We start from the raw sequence: 25,501 nt of genomic DNA on the forward strand, positions 1-25,501 counted from the left end.
ACTCCCTCACCAGCGCTGCAACTTTCTGATGTAGACAAGCCCTTAGTCTTCAAAGGGAAGGCTGGCGCATTCTCTGGTGTTTGGGTTGAGTGGGCTGTGAGCCTTGTGCTGCAATATACATTTAGATGTTATCTGCTAAGATCTTTGTCTTGGGCCATGCACAATTCCACACGTGTGACACCTTTATTGCCTCATAAACCAAGTCCAGCATTTCAAAGCAACGTGTCTTATCTGAAGAAGGAAGATAATGAGCTGGGATTGAAATTCTTCCAAGACTTTGAAATTCTGCTTCACGCTGTTGTAGTACAGACTCACAGCCAGGATCAGCACTAAACAAAGCGAAATCCACAGGAGCAAGGGCAATCCAGCTGATGGCCTGTCATGTGCTGGAAGAGGTTGGGGAGAGAAAAGAAAGAAGCATTATTTTAGTGGTGTCTGAAACAGTTCCCAAATTTGACCCCCACTGCTGCCTTTGTCCTGGTTTTCTGGAAACAGCAGGTTAAGCAGTGCTCTGGTTGTGAGTGCTTCTATATACATCAGTTAAATGGCAGCGAGTCACACCTCCCTACAGAGGCTGCTGAATATAAAAGATGTAATCTAATGGAGCATTACAAGGGTTTAATTATATACAGTAAGAACAGGATTACCATAGTTAATGCATGTTCTCAAATTTCCTCACAGCAATTATTTTTTATACATTTAAGCAAAACACTAGGTTAAATACTAGAGAATATTAAGCAACCATGACTAATTATTTAATGCTCACAAATATTCCATAAAGAGAGAGGAAGTAGATTACTTGCCTTTTCCCTGTAACATGAACTTGTTACAGGTCTTGCTAATTAAAATAAGAAGGAAATGAGGATGTGTCCACTGAGCAGCACATTTACAATGCTTTCACAGGGCCAGTCTGTCTCTCAACGTTAAACTTGCTAATCACACTGGAATGTTCACTGTGCTTAATCGTAAAAAGGAATGTATTGTAAACATTTCTTCTTGTAAAAATAATCTGAGGCATTTCAGATCACTGTGGGTCAGGCATACTACGAAATCATTGGGCTACATTTTACAGCTTGGATGCCATTCTGCTGTCTATTATAGCCGGGTTATGCCATTGCAACGTTCTCAAAGGGTCTGGTCAGGAATAACGGGGGCAAATAGATATTTAGATATGAGAATGCACCTTTAGTGTATCTTTCTGTTACCCCGTCATGATGCGAGAAGTTAGCCAGTTTTTAGGGTCCTGCCGGTTGTTTCCACTAAGATGAGAAATTGATGATGGAACCAGATATTTCTTTGGGACAATCCTGTTTATTTAAGAATATACAAAGTCCAGTTTCCCTGAACATAGCAGGAGATAATTTCTTTGCCTCTAGTTCTAAGCCTCTTTTCTACAGCACTCTGCCCAAAAAGCTCTCTCACCCTTTCTCAGGGCCACATCCCTAGTGCTTGTTCTGCTGTCCCCTTGGGTTTCTTCTCCTTTTCTATGTCTAGTATATGGTGCTTCTGTCTTATGCAGGCACACAAGCCACCAATCACTGCCCAGCACCTACATTTGCTATATCAGTCCCCAGGCAAACTCCTTGGGGTCACATAGTTCAACTTCTACTCAAGCCTTGCCATGTGGCTGTGTTCTGGGTGGTTCTGTTGTTTCCACTTTCTGGTTCCAAAAAAGAGCTCATTTGTTTTGTATACTTATCCTGAGTGACACTCGCCAGTTTCAATGAAGTTTAACCTCACCCATAACTTTTCCATGGTGTATCCTGTCACTACCATGATGACAGCCCAGAGACTAATGAGGGCATAACCCCCTTCCGTCTAACCAGTTGGGGGCCATTGGGCATAATATTCTTCCTTCCAACCAATTGGGGGCTAATAAGGGAGAGGTGGCATTACAGCATTCCTATCCCACTGGAAGATACACCCAGATAGGAGGAATTCTACATTGGCCAGTTAAGCTGGCACTACAGCAACTTTGCACCACTAGTCTAAGGGCTAGGATCTGGCATCAAGTGAACTCTGGACACTCTAGAGTTCCCCGACTTCTGAGGATAGGTGCTTCTCATGCTTAAGACACCTGTACAATAGGTTTGCACTGTGCTCCTGCGCCGTATCCCACCTGGAGGAATAGGCTGCCATAAAAAGGATGGAGAAAAGTTGTTTTCTCTTGCCACAGAGGGCAGGACAAGAGGCAATGGGTTCAAACTACAGCATAGCCGATTTAGGTTAAATCTCAGGGAAAAACTGCCCATCTGTAAGAAGAGTGGGACAATGGAACAAACTAGCTAGAGAAGAAGCTCCTTCACTGGAGGCTTTCAAAAGGAGGCTGGATAACCATCTGTCTGGGATGGTTTAGACACAATGAATTCTGCATTTCGGTATTACGACCCTTGCAGTCCTTTCTAACCATATGGTTCTACGATTCTAGAGAGCAGCACAACAAAGTGGGAAGGAATTGGGCATGCTCCCTGCTGCAGCATGGGTCAGTGCAGTGTATGCAGGTCATGCTGTGTATGGGGGAAGGTTCTCAGCAGTAAAAGGAAGCTGGGAACACAGACATGGGCAGTAATTTAAAGTAGATTAGAACAAGAGGGGGATTTGGCCTGTTCTGTTGGGTGGTATCACAGGTGTTGACGTTAGGTGCCAGATCCTCAGCTGGTGTAATTTGGTGCAGCTACCTTGAATGCAAGGATTGTTACTATTCTACGTGTCAGCATTTCTATGGTGGGCATCTGGGTAAACTCTGCCTGCCTGACAAGCTGAGACTTGCAATGCTCCAGTGGATCAGAGGGGGGTCAGCCTCATGATACAGGCAAAGAAACAGGCACACCAAGATTAGAGCTAGACTCTAACCATAGAGTCTCCTTTGAGTAAGGGGCAATGTGTAGGGTACTTCCCAGCTCCTCACCACTGCTTTGCGGTAGGAGTAAGTTACTTCACACCCTCTCCTGGAACAGCTCATTACTCCCTGTGTGCCTGGTCATCTACGGTGGATGGCAGGTTGAGGGGGCTGTCTTGCTACTTCCCATCCCTTTCCCTGACTCCCCTGATCATTTGCCAATGACAAAGAGTACGGGGTTCTCCTCATTGCAGCTGGAGTCGTAGTCTGAGCAATGGAGTAAGCCAGAGGGCATGTTATTTCTGTCTTGTTCTCTGCACTGAAATTACAAAAGCTTATATGTAGCAACTAAATTAGGTTTATTTAAAGATTACAGCACTCTAATGACAGAAATTAGGGTCTGGTGTCCACTGCAGCCTGCCGCTCACCTGGTTGTATCCCTGCAGCCCAGAGCCCCATCCTTCACTATCAAAAGTGACCTCTTTTGGGCTCTGCAGCCGCACCCCATATCCTACCACAACAGCAGCTACACCAGACTCCCTCTCCTTTCCTTGCCCAGTCGAATAAGAGCTGTGGCAATCTACTCACACAGGAAACCTGAGATATATTTCCACTCTCTTAATTCTCAGGCTTATGTTTAGCCACAAACCATCCTTCTTTTACCCCTAAACAGCATATGTGAGCTATTTCTGAGAGCGTAATGGCTGTTCTGTTGGTCTGCATGGTCATTGCACAGTCAATATTATTTTATAAAGCACTCCGAGTATTAAATGTGCTCTCGAAAACCACATTCCTGCCTGAATAAAAAGCGAGAGTGTGCAACTATTTGCCTGGCATATGCACATAATCAATAAGAAGATAAAAATGTGGTGTGTATTGTTATGGGTTAAGGACTGACATTAGTGGTAGCATATTTAAATTAGCTTCTATTACCAACCCTGGAATACATAGCAGTCAATTAAGCTGTCATACAGATGTACATAAAGGAAGGTAAAAGTCATAAAATCAAGCAACAAGCACATAATAATGTATCAAAAAGTGTGTGGAGAGAAGGTAGAATGTTAATAGCCATCATTTGAAAGCTCACCAGAAGCCAAATCGATGCTCTATAATAGAGTTGGGTGAATTATTTGCAGCAAATAATTTCTTCATTTGAATGTAGCCCTTCTTTCTGCTTGCAGATTATCTGTGAATAGGCTTCGATTTTTATTAGTTTGTCTGTTATTTGGAATTATTCTACAAAAGGTTCACGTGAACTTATTTAGCCTGTGGATTGCTCACCAGCTCTTTCCAGTGAAACTACGTGCTGTTCGATATTTCCAATGTGTGATTTGTCCCTCGAATCACCTGATACTGTTCCTCGTTCTTAACTGGCTGACAGACTTCAGTAAAAAGGTCACCGTTAGTCTTATAGTAGTGAAAATGATTTGGGAACTGATTGTGTGAATTGAGAATCATGTTTTGATTCAGGCCTTCTTATTCCCTCTCCCCTGACGTTCTTGCAGAGGGTTTATAAATCCACACAAATGTTGCTCTCTGCATGATTTACAAGGGATTCACATTTCAGATATAAATGTAGATATTTGTTAGTCCCCATTCATGGTGGAATTGCTCACTCCCTGCTTATAAAGTTTCAATGAGGGAACAGAAAAAATTACCGTTGAGGATATGTCTGTACTTTGAGCTGGGGGAGTAATTCCCTGCTCAAGGAGGCATACCCATGTGCTCAAACTAGTGTGCTAAAAATAAAAGCATTACTACAGGGACATGCGAAGTGGGAAGGGCTAGGCATGTACTCAGGTCAGCTAGTCTTTCCTGCTGTTCACTCTATTTGTAGCATGTGAGCTCGATTAGAGCTAGCACTGGTACATCTTCTGTAGCTGGGAATAACCACCACCAGCCTGAGATCAACAATCAGCTCTTATGAATAATAAACAGAGCACAGGTATAGTGGAAGTGAATTCTGATAATTGAAAACAACCTTCAGGCTTAACTACGTTTGTTGTACAATTGCAAATAAATTCTTTTAAAAAATCAGTCTGCTCATGTCTAATTTGGAAACGGAAAAAAGGGCTAAATTCTTCAACTGGTTGGTGAAACTTCAAAGGAGTTGTTTTCCATCAAAATATGTAGTTCAGTTTAAATCAAAAAGCTTGGTGAAAATGGGTACATTTTCCCATAATTTGGTTGTTAAAAATGAAAAAAATAAAGTTCTTTTTGGAATGAAATAAAAGCAGCAAAGAATCCTGTGGCACCTTACAGACTAACAGACGTTTTGGAGCATGAGCTTTCGTGGGTGAATACCCACTTCCTCAGATGCATCACACACACACCGCATCTGAGGAAGTGGGTATTCACCCACGAAAGCTCATGCTCCAAAACGTCTGTTAGTCTATAAGGTGCCACAGGATTCTTTGCTGCTTTTACAGATCCAGACTAACACGGCTACCCTCTGATACTTGGAATGAAATGTTTCACTTTTTTGTTTTGAAATTAAATTCTCATTTCAAAACATTTTATTTTGTATTATTATCATCTAGTGTAATACAACAGAAGAAGAATTTTAAAGTGGAATTTGACAACTAGACATTCTGAGTTTGTTAAAACACAACATTTCGAACAACTCAGAATGAATTTTTTTTTCTGGAATTTTCCATCATGGAGAATTATGTAATTTTCAGTTTTCACTGCAATTTGTAACCAACTAGATTTCAAAATTGAAAAATCCTTTGGTTAATGGAACTTCTGTCCTCCACACAGCTCCATTAACCCCATTAGCTGAACTGTTTGTTACAAATAGCATACTCAGCTCCAGAGCCTTTAATAATAAAGAGGCAGCTGGTCTGTGATAGAGGTGCAAGACTAGGAGTACTTGTGGCACCTTAGAGACTAACAAATTTATTTCAGCATGAGCTTTCGTGAGCTACAGCTCACTTCTTCGGATGCACACAAGAGCTCAGGATTCAATTCCTGGCTTTGATACAGATGTTCTGCATGACTGGGGGCAAATCACTCATAACCAGCTCAGCTGATTTAGACCAGCTGAGGATCTGATGCAGCATATCTATGAGTCTCAGGTCCTTATCTGTAAAATGTGGATAATAATACTTCTCCCTTTTTTCTTCTCCCTTTTTTCTAACTTGTCTATTTAGACCATGGGCTCTTCAGAACAGGAAGATCTCCAACTAGGTATGTGTACAGCACCCGGCACAATGGGTCCCAGTTAGGGTTGCCAACTTTCTAATTGCACAAAACTGAACATCTTTGCCCTGCCCTCTTCCCCGTTCCAACCCTCTGCCCTGTCCCTTCTCTGAGGCCCCGCCCCTAGTCGCTCCATCCCCGCTTCTTCTGTTGCTGGCTCTCCCCCTCCCTCCCTCCCTCATTTTCACCAGACTGGGACAGGGGCTTGGGCTGCAGGAGGGAGTGTGGGCTCCAGGGTAGGGCCAGAAATGAGGGGTTCAGAGTGTGGGAAGGGCTAAGGCAGGGGATTGGAGTGCAGGAGGGGGCTCAGGCCTGGAGCAGGGGGGTGGGATGTGTGAGGTGGTGCAGGTTCTGGCTGGGGGTGCAGGCTCTGGGGTGGGACCAGGGATGAAGGGATGTGGATGTGGTCTCTGAGAGGGAGTTTGGGTATGGGAGGGAGATCGGCTGTGGCAGGACGTTGGGATGGCAAGGGGGGGGGTGCAGGCTCCAGCTGGGGTGTAGGCTTTGGAGTGGGACCAGAGATGAGGGATTTAGGGTGCAGGAGGGGGGTCAGGCCTGGGGCAAGGAGTTGGGGTCTGGGAGGGGGTGTGGGTGGCACTTACCTTGGGGGGATTTTTAGAACTGGTGACATGTCCCTCTGGCTCCTAGGTGGAGGCGCGGCCAGGCGGCTCTGTGTGGTGCATGCTCACTGCCTCTGCCCACAGGTGCAACTCCCGCAGCTCCATTGGCTGTGGTTCTTGGCCAATGGGAGCTGCAGAGCTTGTGCTCAGGACAGGGGCAGCACATGGAGCCCCCCAGGCCATCCCTCCACCTTGGAGCCGAGGGACATGTCACCGCTTCCGGGGAGCCATACGGAGCCGGGTAGGGAGTCTGTCAACCCCGCCAATAAGACTTTTAATGGCCCAGTCTGCAGTGCTTACAGAAGCCACCAGTGTCCCTTTTTGACCAGGCGTTCTGCTCGAAAACCAGACTCCTAGCAACCCTAGTCCCAGTCTTGGTTTTGGGAGGGCCTCCAGACCGTCCTGTAATATAGTCAATAACACTATTGCACACAGATTTCTTGGAGTGTTTCTGCAACTTTTGTTTGCCTTGAATATTCTTGCACACACAAGAAGAGAAAACAGATTATTTTAATTATTTCCTCCACATCACCACTGTGTTAATGAACTGCATATTCACCATGGGTAGAAGTCAGCCAAGAGAACTTCAGCTTAGCTTACGGGGGCTTCGCTTCCCTATCTCCGTGAAAAACTTGGACCCATTTTATTGCCATAAAATGTATTAATTATATTTAAATTAAACATGGCTCCAGGGACTGAATTCTTGTTTCCTCTATTTATCTTACCTTCTGTTGGTTTAAAATACTGGAGCAGAACTGATCACATATTGTGCTTCATGCACACACAAAAACACTGACAGCATGAAACAATTCCTATTCATGGAGTATCGCTGCACAATTAATCACAGCAGCAGGTAGGCAATCTCAGGTAGTGCCAGGAATGGCCCACAGTTATAATGTAAAACTTCAACTTACCAACTCTGAAATCCCAGCAGGAAATGTCTAGAAAAGAGAATGAAAATGTTCTCACATGCTAACAAAGGCTGCCTCAGGGTAGCAGAGTGAAATAGGAGCTAAGAGGCCTGATGAGAATCTGGGCCCTCTGGCCCGTAAGTGAAAGTTGCTACCTAAAAATGGCAAGTGTGAAAAGGTCAAAGCATTTCAGGAAGAAATGGAAAACAGACAGTGATGGAGCAGGAACGTAAGATCCAGAGACTGTTGCTGTTGTGATTGGGATGAGAGGTTTCATAGCTGTTGCCAAGAAGGAACGCCTCATCTGAATAATTTCCAGCATGAGAATGAGACAGACCAGCAGGCTGAGGTAGGAAGTTGAGTTTAAAACAAACACTATTGTAATATGGATTCCTCATCTGACAATGTCCCGGAATGGTGCCTATTTGGCAAGGACAGCTCGAGTACAACCCAGCATGAAAATACAGAGAATGGAAAAATGTCAGTGGCGCCAACAAGCTTTCTCTTACCAGCTTCTAACTGAATTGTATTAATAGCACTGTATGGACAAACAGCAAGTGAGGCTTAATCACAGGCTGTTTGCAATAAAGAAAATTAGTTATGGCTCTTGAAGTGAAAGACTGGGAATTTTTCATGTTTTAAGAAAACCTGGGGCTGATTCTCCTTTCAATTACACTTCATTGTGAGTCAGGAATAATAGAATGGGTTAGTTTTGCAGCAAGGGAGATTTAGGTTAGATATCGGGGAAAGCCTTCCAAAAATAGGGATAGTTAAGCCCTGGACCAAGTTACTTAGGAGGTTGTGGAATCCTTGACAGAACAGAATAAACAAACACCTGTCAGGCATGGGCTAAGTATACTTAATCCTGCCTCAGAGCAGGCAGGACAGACGAGAATCAGCGGTTCTCAGACTTTTGTACTGGTGATCTCTTTCACACAGCAAGCCTCTGAGTGTGACCGCCCCATCCCTTATAAATTAAAAACACTTTAAATATATTTAACACCATTATAAATGCTGGAGGCAAAGCAGAGTTTGAGATGGAGGCTGACAGCTTGCGACCCTCCATGTAATAATCTTGCCACTCCCCCCTGAGACGTCCTGACCCCCAGTTTGAGAACCCCTGACCCCCTAGATAACCTCTTGAGGTTCCTTCTAGTCCTACATTTCTAGCATTCTGTGGAAACCAGCATAAGCAATAATATTTACAAATTCATGTATGACAGGAGAGGTCCTAGAAGACTGGAGAAGGGCTAATGTAGTGTCCATCTTTAAAAGAGGGGGGAAAGGAGAAGCTGGGGAACTATAGATCAGTCAGCCTAATTTTGATACCTGGGAAGCTACTAGAGCATGTAGAAAATATTCAATTTGTGAATACCTGGCAGATGAAAGGATAATTGCTAGCAGCCAGCATTGATTTACCAACAACAAATCAAGCCAAGCCAGCTTGATTTCCTTCGATAGGGCAACTGGTTTGGTGGACAGAGGGAAGCAGTGGACATATTATACCTGGACTTCAGCAAGACTTTTGACACAGTTCCACATGACATTCTGATAAGTAAGCTGGAGAAATGCCGGCTCGTCAGAACTTCCATTAAGAGGACACACAATTGGTTAAGCAATTGCAAACAAAGAGTAACTGTTAATGGAATGATGTCAGATTGGAGGGAGGTCTCAAGTGGGGCTCCACAGGGATCTGTTCTGAGTCCAGTGTTGTTTAACATCATGATTAATGACTTGAATATAGGTAAAGAGAGCATACTGATCAAATCTGCACATGACACAAAGCTGGGGGGGTTGCCAACACTTTAGAGGATAGAGCTAAAATTCAGAGGAATCTTGATAAATTGGAAAACTGGGCTATGGACAACAAAATGAAATTCAACAAAGACAAATGTAAGCTGCTACACTAAGGGAAGAAAAAACAAATGCACAAATATAGAATGAGGGAAACTTGTTTAATAGCAGCACATCTGGGAGTTGTGGTGGATTACAACTTCAACATAAGTCTGCAATGAGATAACGTCGCAAATAAAAGCAAATGCAATTTTAGGTTGTATTAACAGAGGCATAGCATGCAAGTCACAGGAGGTGACAGTACCATTCTACTCAGCATGGGTTAGGCCTCAGCTGGAATAATGTGTTCAGTTTTGCTCACCAATGTCTAGAAAGGATGTAGAGAAACTGGAAATGATCCAGAGGCGAGTGACAAAGATGATCAAAGGGATGGAATGCAAGCCATACAAACAGGCTGAAAGAACTGGATATGTTTACTTTGGAAAAGAGGAGATTAAGGGGGAACATGATAGTGGTCTTCAAATACTTGAAATGCTGCCATAAAAATGGAGAACGGTTTTCTCTTGTCACAGATGGCAGAACAAGAGGCAATGGACACAAACTACAGCATAGCAGATTTAGATTAAATCTCAGGGAAAACTTCCTAACTGTAAGAACAATAAGACAATGGAACAGACCGCCTAGGGAGGTTGGGGAAGGTCCGTCACTGGAGGTTTTCAAAAGGAGGTTAGAGACCCATCTGTCTTTAGACACAACAAACCGTGCATTTTGGCAGGGGGTTAGACTGGGTGACCTTTCTGGTCCCTTCTAACCCTGTGGTTCTGTGGTTCTAAATGAGAGGAGAATCAGATCCTTTAGAATTCCATTCCACACCTCCCAACTTGCTCTAGAGAGAGATTCTTGCACTTGTTACTGTTGATATGGACATAAATGCTGGGAGTGAGATGGAGAAGAATAATTTCTCCTCAGACATGTGGTGGTAAGCATGCAAGCGGATATCCACAGAACTTAGGGTCAACTTACTGGATCCTTTCATGTGCCAAATTCTGAATGACTAGAAAGGCCCAAAGATAATGTGATCCTGGCCAAAGCCCACTGAAGTCCCAGGCTAAATCCCTTTTGCTTCAGAGTGACATAAACAGCACATAAATCTGTCCTAAAGGGCCCCCATCTTCATCCCTGGTCCACAGAAGGAGTGTTCTGGGATGGGATGAGATGGGGTAAAAAGAGACATGACCAGAACCTACTGTTCTGTCAATCATGAGCTGTTACAATGCTTCTTTAGGGGACTGTTCCAGGAGGTCAGTGAAAATAGCTGTGTGGTTGTTTTAACTTGTGCCAGAGCCTATTTTGCCACTAGGAAAGGCAGAAAGGTAGATTACAGCCACCTGTGCTGAAGATTGAGCTGAAGGACTGTACCCCAAGAAACTGGTCTGATTTACACAGATAACACAATGAATTGTGGTAACAGACATTGGTGAGGAGGGGGATCTGAAAAGATGTGGAAACACTGGAAAGAGAATGCCACTCTTGGGAGAGTATAAATAGTTTAAATATCTTAAACATACCATATCCAGTGATCTCTGGCTCACAAAATCGAACCCTTCTCTCTGCTTTTCGCTTTTCACTCACAGCTTGGTTCACGGGTGGCCTTTTTCTCAGTATCGAAGGCGGACATTTACTACAATTCGTCTAGATAATTGATCAAAGCACAAAATGTCATTGTTCAAACTGGAGTAATGCCTTTTGAATGAAGCTTTGAACTTGCTTTGGCTATATAGTATTTGTATGGTGTCCTTCAAAAGACATGATCTGAAACATACTTGTTGCGACTTTGATGACACTCAGATCATTGCAGTATTTACAGTGAAATAACACTGCCCTTCCTTTCAGAGTCATAGAGCTAGAGTTCACTAGAACTTGTCATCACCAGAAGGAATGACAGAACAGAACTTGGTTAAAACATAAAAATTCAAGAATTGCTATTTTTGAACAAACTGATTTAATTCAAAAAGGGATTTTTCTTAATCTGAAAGTACAAGGCACTTAAAAAAGCAACATAGTCCTAATAGGATAGAAAAACGCAAACACAATATCAAATCTATTCATCTTATTATAGGGGTGTCTTCCAAACTATTCTTCCAAGTTAAGCAGTTCCATGATGGATGAGCACCTATCATTGTAGTGACTGGTATGACACACTAGTCTCATGTCTGTGTATCATCCTGATGTGTATGTTATTGTAACTCATATGCTTCTTAAAACGTAGATATACTTATATTGTCTTTCTCACTTTTGCTTGAAAACAACATTCAATCTTAGATCATAGAATCAGATTATTGTGGATCCTGCAGGCAAATGACAAACAAAATAATATTAAAAATCCCAGTTTCCTCTTAAAAATGCACTTTATCATGATGTGGTCAAAGTCTATAAGTGAGTCCCACGCAGATGAGGTAAGAACTGTGCACTGCACACATGCACCCAGCGAAAGTGAGGAAAGCAGACGTATCATTCTATATTTTGACAAGGTCTAACTGTGGTGATGGGAGTTTTCCCTGCTACGTTATTACTTTGTCATCGAAATCCAGTGATGAGGATAAATATATCTGCTCACAGGTGTGCATCCTTCCTCCCTTGACAACCAGCTGGGCACAGTGAAGGTAGCACCTACCACAATGTGGTCCTGGTCTATGAATAGGGCTCTTAAGGTCTATGGTAACACTAATAAAAATTATATTGGTTGATACTGTTTCCACTGTTGTAGTCTCCCTTTCCTGTTTCATCACTTTGGTGCCTCCATCTTATGTTCCTTTCATCCCCATCAACCAACTCTGTTCTATGCCCTCTTCTTTCCCTAGTTTAATCTTTCTACCCCTCATTGCCTGTTCCTTCTGCCCATTCACATAGGTCAAATGCCTCTCACTCACCCAACCACACACATACATCAGGTTGCAGACACTGGATTAAGACATACTACATCATGTGGAGGGCTGTGCCAACTGCCCTCCCAGCTAACTCTGTCTCCCAAAGTAGAGATGATATGTATCACACCAGGCTTCCCTGGCTTCCACTTAAATCAAAATCCCATATCAACAAATGGAAAAAGACAAACTCTGTATGTGTGAACGTATATGGGTGGAGTTCAGCATCCCTGTCCAAACTCCACAAATAAGGGGAACAATGTTCATGTGGAATGATTCTTTTTGGGGTTAGAAGGGAGGAAAAAAAAGGCTATAAACTTGCCACCAAATCTTGCCACCAAGTCTTTAGTCAGGCCTAACTCAGGTCTTGATTCAGCAAAGCACTTAAGTGCATATTTAATTCCCTGTGATGTCAGGAGGACTTGTACGGAATTAATACTTGAGTAAGGCCTATGATAGGACCTCAGGATTGGACACCAGAGTGCTTATTTATAATTCTGGATATGAATCTACCCTTGGATCATACCAGGATCTGGGGAGGGAATAACAAAATAAGGGATCATGATCTGAATGGGCTAAAGATAAAATGGAGACGTGTTACCTAGAGAAGATCCTTCTCATAGGAATCACCATATCAGATCAGACTAGTCGTCCATCTAGTTCAATAGCCTGACTGTGACAGTGGCCACTATCGGATGCTTCTGAGGAAGATGCAGGAAATCCAGCAGTAGAAATAATCTTCACATAGGGGAAAATCTCACAGATTCATAAATGTTAAAACCAGAGGGAACAAGCCTGATATGCAGGCAGTCAGACTGGATGATCATAATGGTCTGCCTCCTGCATAACACAGGCCATACAGCCTAGCAATTCCTGCATAAAGCCCATAACTTCTGTTTGAGCTACAGCCTCTCTTTCAGAAAAGTATGAAGACTTGATTTAAAGACTTCAAATGGTCTAGACTCCACATCATCTCTAGGTAAGTTGTTCCAATAGTTTTCTTCCCACCCTTTATTTGTCAGACTGACTTAAGTCCTGAAGTGTAAAGGTTCATATGTATTTTCCAAAATTCTTGAGGTTTTTTTCCCACAATCTTTTCTATTATAACTGTGCATGCTCTTGGTGACTATGTAAATGTCTAGTCCTTTCTCTGGAATCTTGCTGAGCAAATGGTCTCAGAGATCTATCACAGCAATGAATTCCACTGACTAGATATGAATATGAAAAAGTATTTCCTTTTAGCAGTTTTAAACTCACTGCCCTTCTGCTTCATTGCATGTTCTCCAAAAGAACCACCAGCAAGTGAATAGACATGCAGGAAAAGTGACTGGAGTAGGTAATAAGTGAATTTAAGATAAGTATGGACATGTCCAACAATTCTACTTTAGTGATATTATTGGATAGACAACTGAAAAGTGAGGCTTTTCTGCTAAGGGGAAAGGAGTTAGATGAATTAGATCACAGACAAATGTCTCTACATCCATGCATGTAAAGGAGGCTGTGTTTTCATAATGATTGTTGCATTTCTATGATCATTTTGGGCTTTCTTTTTAGAAACCATTCCCAATCTCAAACTCTTGCAAATACCTCAGGTCTTAATCTTCCGTCTGTTGATAATATGTGGGCGAAAGTCATCAGGAAATGATATAGCTGTAGTGGGATCACATATATCTCTCTCCAATACAGTTATGGCCTCACTTTACATGTTCCATTATTACAGTAATTAAGTGGGATTTTAACATTAGAATTTTCTACAGATATTATAATAAAATCATTGATAGAATTTTAGTTGGGAAGAGATGTGATTCACTCTCAAAGGGGCTTTAACAGACCCTTGTCAAACAGTGAAGGCCAGTCATAATTAAATATACATTTTTCCATCAAAAACCCCAGTGCTGATCATTGAAATATGATATTTTATTGTTTTACTGCTTAAATAACATAAGCAAAGCTTATTGTTTTGTTTTCGCAGGGCTATTTATCCATGATGGCATGCCTACCTAGTCTGCTTTTCTGCTCTTCCACAGGACTTGGTGAAATCCCCACAAATGCTTCTTAGACCTGGGGCAAATTTATTACCGAGTGGCATGTGTAGGCTTAGCTCTGCTCTCAGTTACACTGTTTGGATAATGAATCTCAGCAGGGGAGAATGGGGCATATGTTGTCCTCTTGTTACCCACCTCACCAACTGGGAGAAGAAGAGCAGCCTCTGTGGAGCTGCTACTCTTCTTCCTGCACATTGTAGCAGGAAGGGTGGGAAATGGAGAGTCTTGGCCCTCTCCATCCAATGCACTGGCCAGCATGAATGAGCTGACATACCAGGGGAAGAAATCTGTGCTGGGGCTAGGGCTGGTGTTCACATTTTTCACTGAAGATAAAGCTCTGTTGACATGCACCAGCTGAGGACCTGCCAAATGTCTGCACCATTCATATAACTATAAACTGTGGGCTAAAAGCATGACAGTGTAATGAACTTTGCTTTTCACTTGCAGACAGGAAAGCAGCATTCAGATTAGGACGGCAGCTAGTTTTTGATAAACTGAGATTCTCCACTGAAAGCTGCATGTAAATAGAGCAGTTTGAAGTAACTCAGATATTCGCCTTACCTTCTCTTTCCTGTGCATTGGAGAGACCGAAGACTCTTCCTCATGCTGCAGCAGGCTAACAGCTGTTGGGCTTCTAAAACTCTGGCAGTCCACTCTCTGATGCCTCTTGCAAGGATTTCACTGTGTCTGGAAGTCCTCAATTGCGCTGTGTCCAACACATTCTTTAGGGGAGGAAATTTCTTTCTTATAACTGTTCACATAGGACCCTATGCAGGCAGGTTGCTGAGGGCTTCTTGGTTCAAGGGCCCTCAATTACCAGGGACTTCCTTGGGAGATGAAGTTACTCAGGAGCTCCCTGGAGGCCCTCAGCACATCTGAGGATCTAGTTTGTAGGATTTTTACAAGAAATTTTAACAGATGCCCAAACCAGTATGAAGACATATGGCTAGGGTCTGACTTGAGGCACAGCCCTGAACAAGGAAGGGTGCATAAGCTGCATTGTCGCAGAAGTACTACATTACAATTCCTTCCAAGCTACTCTGGTCAGCAAGTACAGAGATGGAGCTAAATATCCACCCATTCCCACCCACCTGCCCCAGGATGGTAGTAAGCAGGGGAATATCCTCTCTTACCTCTATACCCCTATACTAATGTAGCCCATGTAGATGTGTAAGGGTGGGATATCTTTTGTTCCAGCTTATTCTCATGCACAGATGCATAGGTCAAGCCACAATCTAGCCCCTAGACATTAGAACTGTGGGTAATGATTTCTTTCCCCATAAAAAAATTCAGTGAAAACAAAACTCTTTTCATTATTTACAAAATTTGAAATTTTTTTGGGAGGGGTCTTCAAAAAAGTTAAAACTAAACATTTTTTAGTTTTCAGTAAATGAAAACTGACAGTTTGGGGGGAAAAGGTTTTAATGTTTTCAAAAAATGAAAAAGCAATAACCAGTTTGACCCTCCTCCCCCTTCAATTTTAACAAAAAGAAATCTTATTGGCAACAATAAAGCAACAATTTACTTGAAAAGCCATTGTCCATCAAAAGAAATAGTATGGTTGCAAAATTGCCAATCAACTCTAAGAAAGCATCATTTAAAATTGCCACTTTAACTATTTACCTTTAGATGCTTATAACACGGACAGCAATAGTTGTAAATGTTTGAATAAGCAGTGCTTACCTCAGCCCTAACATTCCAGCATGAAAAAATGCTATAAGCTCAAAACTTCATAACAGCAACTGATCCATTCCTGCTAAGTGTTTTTGATTGCAGATTAGTCACCTAAAATTGCATATACATTAAGAATCAAACAAAATTTAATGTATGATATGAAGGTTTTCATGAAAATAACTGCAGTGAACTCTTAAGGTGATACTAAGAGAAGAAGTGGGTGTTACCATGCTGGGATAGATTACTCTGTAAAGGTCTGGAGTGTCTTCTCCAACCTCATCATCCTATTTTAAGTTATTTCCTATCAAAGCGGTGATCTCATTTCACTCAACATATGTCAGAAGTAAAGCTGGACAAATAATTACTAACGAATAATTTGTCTGATAATTTCACCTCTTTTTCACTTTGCTAATTGTCTATGAACAGATAGTGATTTTTGTAAACATTTCATTATTCACATGTAAACAGTGGATAATTTCTGGGACTAATTCTATGTCTGTAGATTGCTGCAAGCCATTTGTTGCAAGTATTCAAGAGTCAAAAAGTAGCCATGTTTTTAAAATCAAACAAAAATATTGTTAGCCAGTGGTTGAGGGCTTAGGCCAATTTCTATAGTGAAGTTGTAATCATTAAAGCCAACACATCCTCCACAAGTTACCATGACTATTTCCTATCTTAAACAGAGGGGAAAACTATGGCATCACAGAGAGCACTGTGTTGGCAAATGCTGGTTTTAAGGTCTTGCATTGTGTATGCAAATATGTGTCTTTACAAGAAAAGGGACTTTAGATGTCTGCTCAGCAGAAAAAATGAAAAAAAAAAAAACCAAACCCAAAACCCTCATGATCGACTTCCCAGTGAATAAACATGAACAGCCTACACAAAAGGACTGACTGCACATACAATACTTTCCTGCAATATCCCAATGGAAGATGTCTAGGAAATAAACATAACACGATAAAACAATTTTACGCTCAGAGGATAGCAGTGTAACGATATGAACTCTTTTTCCATTTCCTCCAGCAGGAATAAATATTTTAGACAAGCAAAGTACTTTGTAAATGATGCCTTTGTGGGGATTCATCTGGCCTGGTTCAATTATTTCGAAACCTAGCAATTTTCTCATATCATTGAATCTGGTTTTATTGCAAATAGGGTCATAGAAATAGTCACACATTGCGATAATGGACTTAGTTTATCTTAACTATTAACACTTCCAATAGGTTTACACACCCGTACATATACAATATTTATGTACATGCACAGTGCATATATATTAATAATGAAGTAACTTTATCTTGAACAATCTGAAAACAAAATCACGTAATAGCATACAGCAAGGGGTGCAGTTGTAACTGGAAGCGGCAGATCGGTATAACAAAACAGAAAGGTGATTAATTAGAAGGGAGTCTTCCATATCTCCTCCAACTTCCTGAGCGTCAACCGATCCTTCGTTCAGTATTCCACCGTTAGTGGTTCTGTGTACACGCCATTAATAATTTAGCCATGCAGCTGTAGGCAGCAAGATGAGTTTTCGTGATGGTCAAGTGTGATTTTCCACCGTCACGTAATACATCAGAAAAATATTAATTGCCCCAGAGTGCATAATTAACACTGAAAGGTGTACTATCCCCTTTTCGCCTCTGGAGAAACAAATTCACTGCTGAAAGATATCCACACAGCAGGACACCCACACAATGGAATACAGCCTAGTTCTTACTTGTAACATCTATCAGAAGGGAAGTCCTGCAAAAATCATGTTCTTGTGAAAATCATACACAAGGGGAATTTTTGTCTGTCTCCTCTAACAAGAAGGGTGAAGATTAGTGTTTCTTTTGACAGTTGCTTCAGGGTGCAGGCATTTTCATGGAGTGTTTTTTTTTTTTTAAGTGTAATGGACTCCATGCAATTACCAATGGTCTGATAACATTTAAAACTGTGTTAGTGTGAGGCCGACACAGAAAGACCTCAGCTTTCATATATTTCAGAGCATGTATTTCTTAATTCTGTTGATACCTACAGACCGATTGTATCATGAGGCCAATTGTCCATAGTAAAGGAAAATACAAAGCAAAGAAACATGCTACAATATTTCTATTGCTATCCATGAGGGTCACTCATACTCATGCCTAGGAGCCATGCACTTTTCACGCTCCATATTACTAATCTGCTGTGAAAGTTTTCATTGATGACACGGAGCTATGTACTGTCCTTTGATTATATCTGCAACTCCCTTCAATGTCAGTAGGAATTCACCTATGCACTGAGGGCGTATATCAACTGCTGTTTGCAAATATTAGAATAAACATTGTAATATCAAACACAGTTATAGATCTGATACAATACAATAGAAGTTGCTTGATGAAGACACAACACTGACTCTGGCACTGTATACAGCAGGCAATTCTAAAGCAAAATTCTCCTGCTTGATCTACAGTGCTAATTTATAATCATGTACTGCATGTTCTGAATGGAACTCTCCTATGAGCAAATTCTGGGAAGAATATGCAGCAGGCTCATGCATTGTGGGTAGACTGCCTATACTGCAGATTAGAATGGAGAATTTGCCCTGTAACAGGGTATTACCAACTCTACATGGGGGACGCAAGGGTTAAACAGCTGTTCTGAGCCCAAGGGGCCACACCCCTCACCTCTGCATTTAAAAGGGTGTGACTCAGATCAGTCTGGGATGATCTCAGAGGAGAGCAGTTGAGTGCAGCAGCCTCCTGCTGGGAAGCCACCAAGGCTCCAGGCCACCAGGACAGAACCTCATAGCAAAGCCACTGGGGGCTGGCCAACCCTGAGACTCACCAGGGCCAGCGGGAGAGATGCCGGGGACAGATCTGAAAGGAATACACAAGGATCCTATGTCTGTTCCATGATGATGCCAGAGGCATTGGAGCAAGGGTAGGAAGTGACGCAGGGAGAGTGCTTTGGGGTATCAGGCCCTGAGTCCTAGATGAAGGCTACTGTTTCTAAGGGCCCTGGGTTGGAACCTGGTGGAGTGGGGTAGGTTCAGGTTCCCCTGCTCACCCCCACTCTCACAAGTAGATGATGCTACACCTGAACCATAGCCGATATGTGGAGTGGCCTCTGGATTCTCACCATAGGCAGTGCTACCTTGAACTGTAATGGCCAGAGAAATTGACCCTTGGACTTTTGCTATTAGGCATCACAACTTGATTACCACCATTAGGTGGTACTGCCAGCCTGGCGCACAATCAAGCCCTGACATGCCCCTTTAGGATCTGGCAGAAAATAATTTTACTTTTTTAGATGAGACTGGGCCAAATTCATCCATGGTGTAACTCAATTGACATATAAAGGGGTTTGATCTGACTCCATTTCTTACCACTACCCCTTCTCACTCATGCTTCTTTTTGGGTAGATAGTAAAACTGAGTATTCAGGATGATGTATAGTACATATGTATTAGAATATCTGTGCCACTGAAACAAACTTTCTTAGCCACAAAATGTTTGACACATCTATTTGATAATTAAACTCTTGGAATCCTAATCAACCTCTCATTTGTGACCCCCAGTGCATTTTGAGATAAAAATGTCCCATAAACCATTAGATTTATTTCACTTGATGTTTTCAACTCCATTCTGTTTATCCTACCACTGGGATCTAAAATGTAAAGTATGTATTGATTAAATAAGAGTTACCAAGTAACCAAATGCTAATATCTGCTCTCTGCTCATTGCTTCCACATCGGTCAGTCTTACTGATCTGAATGTTGCAGCTGAACAGAGCTTAAACCTGGCTGGAGAGGGCATTCAGAGTGACGTTTCATCTCTCGGTTGGTGTACATTAGGGGTTATTTTAGTGCTAAAGCAATCTCTCTTTAAAGAATCCTGGATTGTTGTTAACTGCAATAGTACTACCAGCAATCGTACCAAACAGAATGATCTCACTGACTTGAGATAAAATAAGAGGAGACAAAGAGCATGAAAAGAAAATCCTTGGAAATTGCAAATATACTTGTCATAGAAATGTAGGGCTGGAAGGGACTTGAGAGGTCACCTAATCCAACCCTCTGTGCTGAGGCAGGACCAAGTAAACTTAGACCGTCCCTGACAGGTTACTGTTTAATCTGTTCTTAAAAACCTCCAATGATGGGGATTCCACAACCAACCTTGGAAGCCTAGTCCAGAGTTTACCTACCCTTATTTTTTCCCTAACATCTAACCTAAAATCTCCCTTGCTGCAGATTAAGCCCATTACTTCTTGCCCTACCTTCACTGTACATGGTTCTCTTTATAAACAGCCCTTACCATACTTGGAGACTATTATCAGGTCCCTGGCCTTAGTCTTCTTTTCTCAAGACCTAAACATGCCCAGTTTTTTAATCTTTCCACATGGGTCAGGTTTTGTTGTTCTCCTCTGGACTCTTGCCAATTTGTCCACATCTTTCTTAAAGTGTGGCACCTGCAACTGGACACAGCGCTCCCAGCTTAGGTCTCCCCAGCACCAAGTAGAGCGGGACAATGACCTTCTGTGCCTTAAATACAACACTCCTGTATATACACACTAGAATGGATGGAGTGTATTATTTGAAGGGAGTTCAAGTTGAGTGGCAATTGCTTTTTATTCTTTGTTTTATAAAACTAATTTCCTCACATGAAATTCAGTTTAATTAAAATGTACATTAATATTGCTGCAGGAAATAATCTGAAACAAAGGGATTAAGGTCTTGAGCTAAATCCTGTGGAAATCAAAGGACTCCGATTGACCTCCAAGGACCTTGGGTCAGGCCCTACATGGATTTGAGAAACGTAGAAACCATTAATGCTCAAACAGATTCTACAAATGATAGAGGACAACCAATTGGACATGAGATTTGCAAAGTGATATAGAAATAAAAAAGGCCAATGACATTTTCAGCTGTATAGTCAAAGACATCACAGCATGGACTGAGTTGATGCTATAACTCTCTCTATATGGCACTGATGCTGAAACGTGGCATTCAGGTTTGAGCACCTCGTGGAAGAGAGGTTAGAGAAGAGTAAGATGATGAGGGAAATGGAGGGATTGATGTCTGAGAAAAGGTGGAATGAGTGAAATACATATAACATGCATAAGAGTGAGGTGCATGTTAACAATCTACACGTATCTGAACCCTGGACAGACCATGAGCCAAGTTCTGCCCTCACTCACGACCCAGTTACACTCCCGTGATTCCATTAAAGTCAAGAGTTTTTCTGCATTTACACTGTGGTAACTGAGATCAGAATCTTACCCCTCACGATGGAGAGGCACGACCAGAGCGGCACAGAGGGAAATAACTAGGAGCAATGAGGAACATTTTCAAAATCGCCCCTGTGGTTTAGGAGCAGGAGTGTCATTCACTTTTCATTTTACTCAATGAGAATAAATTAAGAAAGGGAAATTTTAGGATCCACATTAGGGAACACGTTCTGGTGGTGAGATGTATAAAACTCTTGAGCAGTGTCCTCTAGGGAATGGTGAAAGCCACGCTGTTAATGCCCTTTAAAACTAGACTGGGCTAAACACCAGCAATGCACTGTGTTGGGTGTGTGATGGAGAGGATGAGCTAATATAGCTAGAGGGTTTTTTTGGACAGAATCTCAGATGCTTTCTGACCCCGTGGCAGCACTCTGGCTACCTCGGAATTCCTTGGCAAGGGGAAATCTGTAGGTGGCGTTGTTGCAGTCTATCATCCTCAGTTACACCTAGGGTGACCAGATGTCCCAATTTTATAGGACAGTCCTAATTTTGGAGTCTTTTTCTTATACAGGCTCTTATTACCTCCCACCCCCATCCTGATTTTTCATATTTGCGGTCTGGTCACCCTAGTTATACCCCATCATGCAGGGGGCATTTCTGAGAGAAATGAGGTGAGGCTGGAGCATTGCTGTGTTCCACCTACTCACAGCTGTTGGAATGGCCCCTTGGGGCAGTGGGCAGCCAGGGGAAAACTGGAGTACCATTTGTGCTACTCTAACTTACGCTAAGGACCAAAGAAACCCAACAGAGCTCCCAGAATCAGGGAGCTGTAGAGGTGGTGTAAAACACATTTTCCACCAAACCCTGCTCCTGTGCCAAGCACAACTTTGCCAGAACTGTGAATCTGGGCCTCTCTAACATCTGTGTTGTTCTGTTCCCGCCTAGACAGTCACTAGCATTAGAAACTGAAAACATGTATTTTTCTTGTGCTACTTTATCATCTGCCATATGGCTAATGTCAATGCTGGGAAATAAGACATTGCTTTTCAGTGATAAGAAGTTGTGTTAGCGTTCCTGACGGACACCTGCTGTTCCAAAGCAAAGAGTTGTTCCTGTGGGATCCTGCGTGACTGATTTCCAGGAGAGTTACCTTATGTTTGACTGAGATAAATTTCTATCAAGAAACCCTTTTGGACTATGTTTTCAAGAGATCAAATTAACGGTGTGCACTGAGGGTCTGATTCTGCGAGTGCTCCACAGGCAGGGAGCTGTGTGTGTAACACTGGCAGGATTGAGCCCCTGCTATGTTAGTTGATGTAACTGATTCGATCGGCTTAATTTGGCAATAAACCAATTTGCACACATGGGTTGGGCCAAATGCTGTTCTTAGTTACACCCAGGCAATTCTTCTGAAGTCAGTGGAAATTAGTCAGGGCGTGAGAGCAGAATTTGGCTCTTTACATTCAAGTGAACTCCTGAAGCTTCATGCAACATATTTTCACAGACAAAATATGATCAATTCCGAAAGGGAGGTGGAAAGTTACTTTCCTGGCAGCGGGCACGATCCCTCATTTTCTTTTTTTAAAATCTTCTGCAATATGATGGAAAGTGACTGACTGCAATGCTGCTACCCTGCTCAGGGTGCACTCTTGTGCCAAGTGGCTAAAGGGTGTCTCTGCTGTTTCATTTGCTATACTACGGAGCCTCCCAAAAGTAGTTGTCCTTGCTCCTCAACTCTCACATGGTTATTACCACTGATCAGCTGACAGCATTTTAAGAATGGGCTATCTCAAAAGCTTTCTATCTCAGCAATACACGTAACATTCCCTGGATGAGATACCCCTTCCCCTCAACACTCAAAATATCCATCAGTTCCACCCTCTCCTCTTTCCTCCTTAAATCTATGAATTCCATACTCTTTCCCTCCCAAATCCAGCTGCCCCTCTAGATGGACATGCATGCCTCTCCTTCAAGCCCAGTACCTCTTCACTCATCCTATCCCCCCCTCCCCAGCTTCTCTGAGACTCTCCTAGGTGACTCCCTAACTTGACAGCTATTTCTCACAGCAGCAGTAATGGTGGCAGGTGACCGGTCTGCAGACTCTGTTGGCAGTGGTAAGGGCACGCAAGTTGTCCAGCTGTCTCTGGCTGTGGGGTTATGTGGGGTGTAGGTCCACACTGGCTGTGGGCTAGGTGGTCAACTGGGGAATGACCCCACTTTTGGTTCTTGAGGTGAGCAAGTCTTCCATGACTGCTGGATGTCTCCATTAGCTAGGGTGGGGAAGAGCTCTTAGCAGGCTGTGTGTGTGTGTGGGGGGGTAGTGAAACTAGTGAGTAGGAGGAACAGGACTCCCAGATCCAATACTGTACCAGCTCTTCAGACACTGGGAAGGCAGTCACTAGGATGGGGCAGCTGCAATGGTTGAATGGAAGACTTAGCAATTGCCAGGACAGTGAAAGGACTGTGGGGGCCCCAGTACTTCTTACTGTTGCATCAAAAAGGAGCAGCATTCATTCCTCCCAGCACTTGTTTCTGACTGGTTCATATGCACAGCCTCAAAAAGATGAGCATACTCTGTTGGCCATGCCCAGGCTCTCAGGAGAGTACTAGCGGCCAACTCGTTGGCTCTGATATCATTCCTTTGTGCCATGGAGTGGTGCAAAGGGACCTTAAATGAGACCGAAAAAGGCTGATGAGGCTTCTTCTAGTATAAAGGGCACATCTGGCTTTATTCCACATGCTTTTGTTTGCCAGGAGTTGGGGTAGGAAGGCATTGTGGCAGGAGCAGGAGAGGGTAGGGCAAGACCAGAAAGGGGTGGAATCAGAGTGCATGGCATTTTGTTCGATCCTCAGCCAGCAAAATGAACTGCTCCAACTGGGATGCTATAAAGCAGCCCTTTGGTTGCTCTTAGTTACACAAGAACTAATGTTGACCTCTGTTGGCCCCAAGATCAGTGGAGTGGAAAGGTATCTGAAGACCAAGTTCCCTTCCACCTCTCAGCTGTCCCCAGCACAAGATATCCGTAGCTAAGCTTATGTTCCTAGAAGTATATCCTACTGCCTGAGTGTTTTGGTAATAAGTGACTATCTATTAGAAGACAAACTAGAGAAAAACCCACATGTAAATAAACCCTCCACTGTTGAAATCTTTGCTTTAGTTACGCCAAAAATATACCAAGTAAATCGTCTGAGATGCATTTTAAAATAATATTCCTGTGTTTATGAGCCCTCACAAACCCCCTTTATTCCAAACTCTTAGCACTTGAGTAAGAATAGCAATTAGATGGTGGGGCATTCTGATTACAGGCAAATGGAGCATAGTTACTGTATCTGGAAATGGCACCGTGATCATGACAGGCAACTTTCCAAAACACACGTTGCTAAACTGGTCAGACTTTTTTTTCTGTACAAAGTGTGACACTGGGGGTCTGAAATATTATTAACCCTATTGCTAACATCAACACTTTGGAAACTGCGATTTAAAGGCTGCATTTTACACATTATTTCAGACAGATTAATAAACTCTCAAAACAGTTTTTTACAAGGAAAACAATAATATGTTAGTGTCCATAAGACCTGATAGAGATGAGACCCTACAGCACTGGGTGCCATATAAACACAGATATCTCAGTCAAACACAGAAAGACAGTTACTTCCCTAGAGAATCTATAAACTAAAGGAGCTATGCTGAGTGACACCAGCTGAGGAGGTGGACTTTGGTGTTAATAGAAGACTGAATAATACCAAATAATAAACTAAGAAGCTACAGCATTTTACAGATCCAAGTCAAGCAGCTTTAAGAGCAAGATGTTCATTGCAATGACCTATGCAGGCAAGAACACAAAATCTGTTTAAACATACCTGTTGCTCGTGATGAAAAGTGGAGGCAGCATCTCAAAGGGGCACGTCTAGCTTGGGAGGCCTGCTCAGAAAAATCCTTCATCAGAACAGCAGCTGTCTCCTTCCTTTGTGCAAATTCCTTTAAAGCTGTCAAAGATCCTGTAATCAGACTAGGTCATCAAACCCAGGCCTTATGAGGACTGGAAATAAGATCCAGAGATGAGCATTCAGCTGCATGGGCAAGGTCTAAAACACTACAGTGTCCACTGAAATTAACAGAAGGGACTTTAATTGCTGTGAGAGAAAAGCAAAGCCATAATTGGAAGATCTTTCAAAATACCTGCTGTAATGATGCTAGCTGCAAAGCAGGAATCTATGTGCCACCTAACAGAATCTGATAGCAGACCAAAACACTTACTGCAAATCCAACGTAGTTAACTACTGGAGCATTTATCTGTGTG

General features: G+C 42.5%; 1 long non-coding RNA gene across 2 annotated transcripts; it reads right to left on the reverse strand.

Annotated features, from left to right (window-relative positions):
• Positions 1–48: 48 nt before the first annotated feature.
• LOC115649740 lies at positions 49–25,196 on the reverse strand. Of its 2 annotated transcripts, XR_003999897.1 has the most exons (5): positions 25,062–25,196; positions 16,018–16,119; positions 14,896–15,056; positions 10,934–11,057; positions 49–386 (listed from the first exon to the last, which is right to left on the reverse strand). It is a non-coding gene; the product is annotated as an uncharacterized LOC115649740 (long non-coding RNA). The 2 variants fall into 2 exon arrangements; XR_003999898.1 differs by lacking the exon at positions 10,934–11,057.
• Between the last annotated feature and the right edge of the window lie 305 nt (positions 25,197–25,501).

The sequence above is a fragment of the Gopherus evgoodei genome, chromosome 4 (assembly GCF_007399415.2).
Source record: "Gopherus evgoodei ecotype Sinaloan lineage chromosome 4, rGopEvg1_v1.p, whole genome shotgun sequence".
NCBI classification, from domain to species: domain Eukaryota; kingdom Metazoa; phylum Chordata; order Testudines; family Testudinidae; genus Gopherus; species Gopherus evgoodei.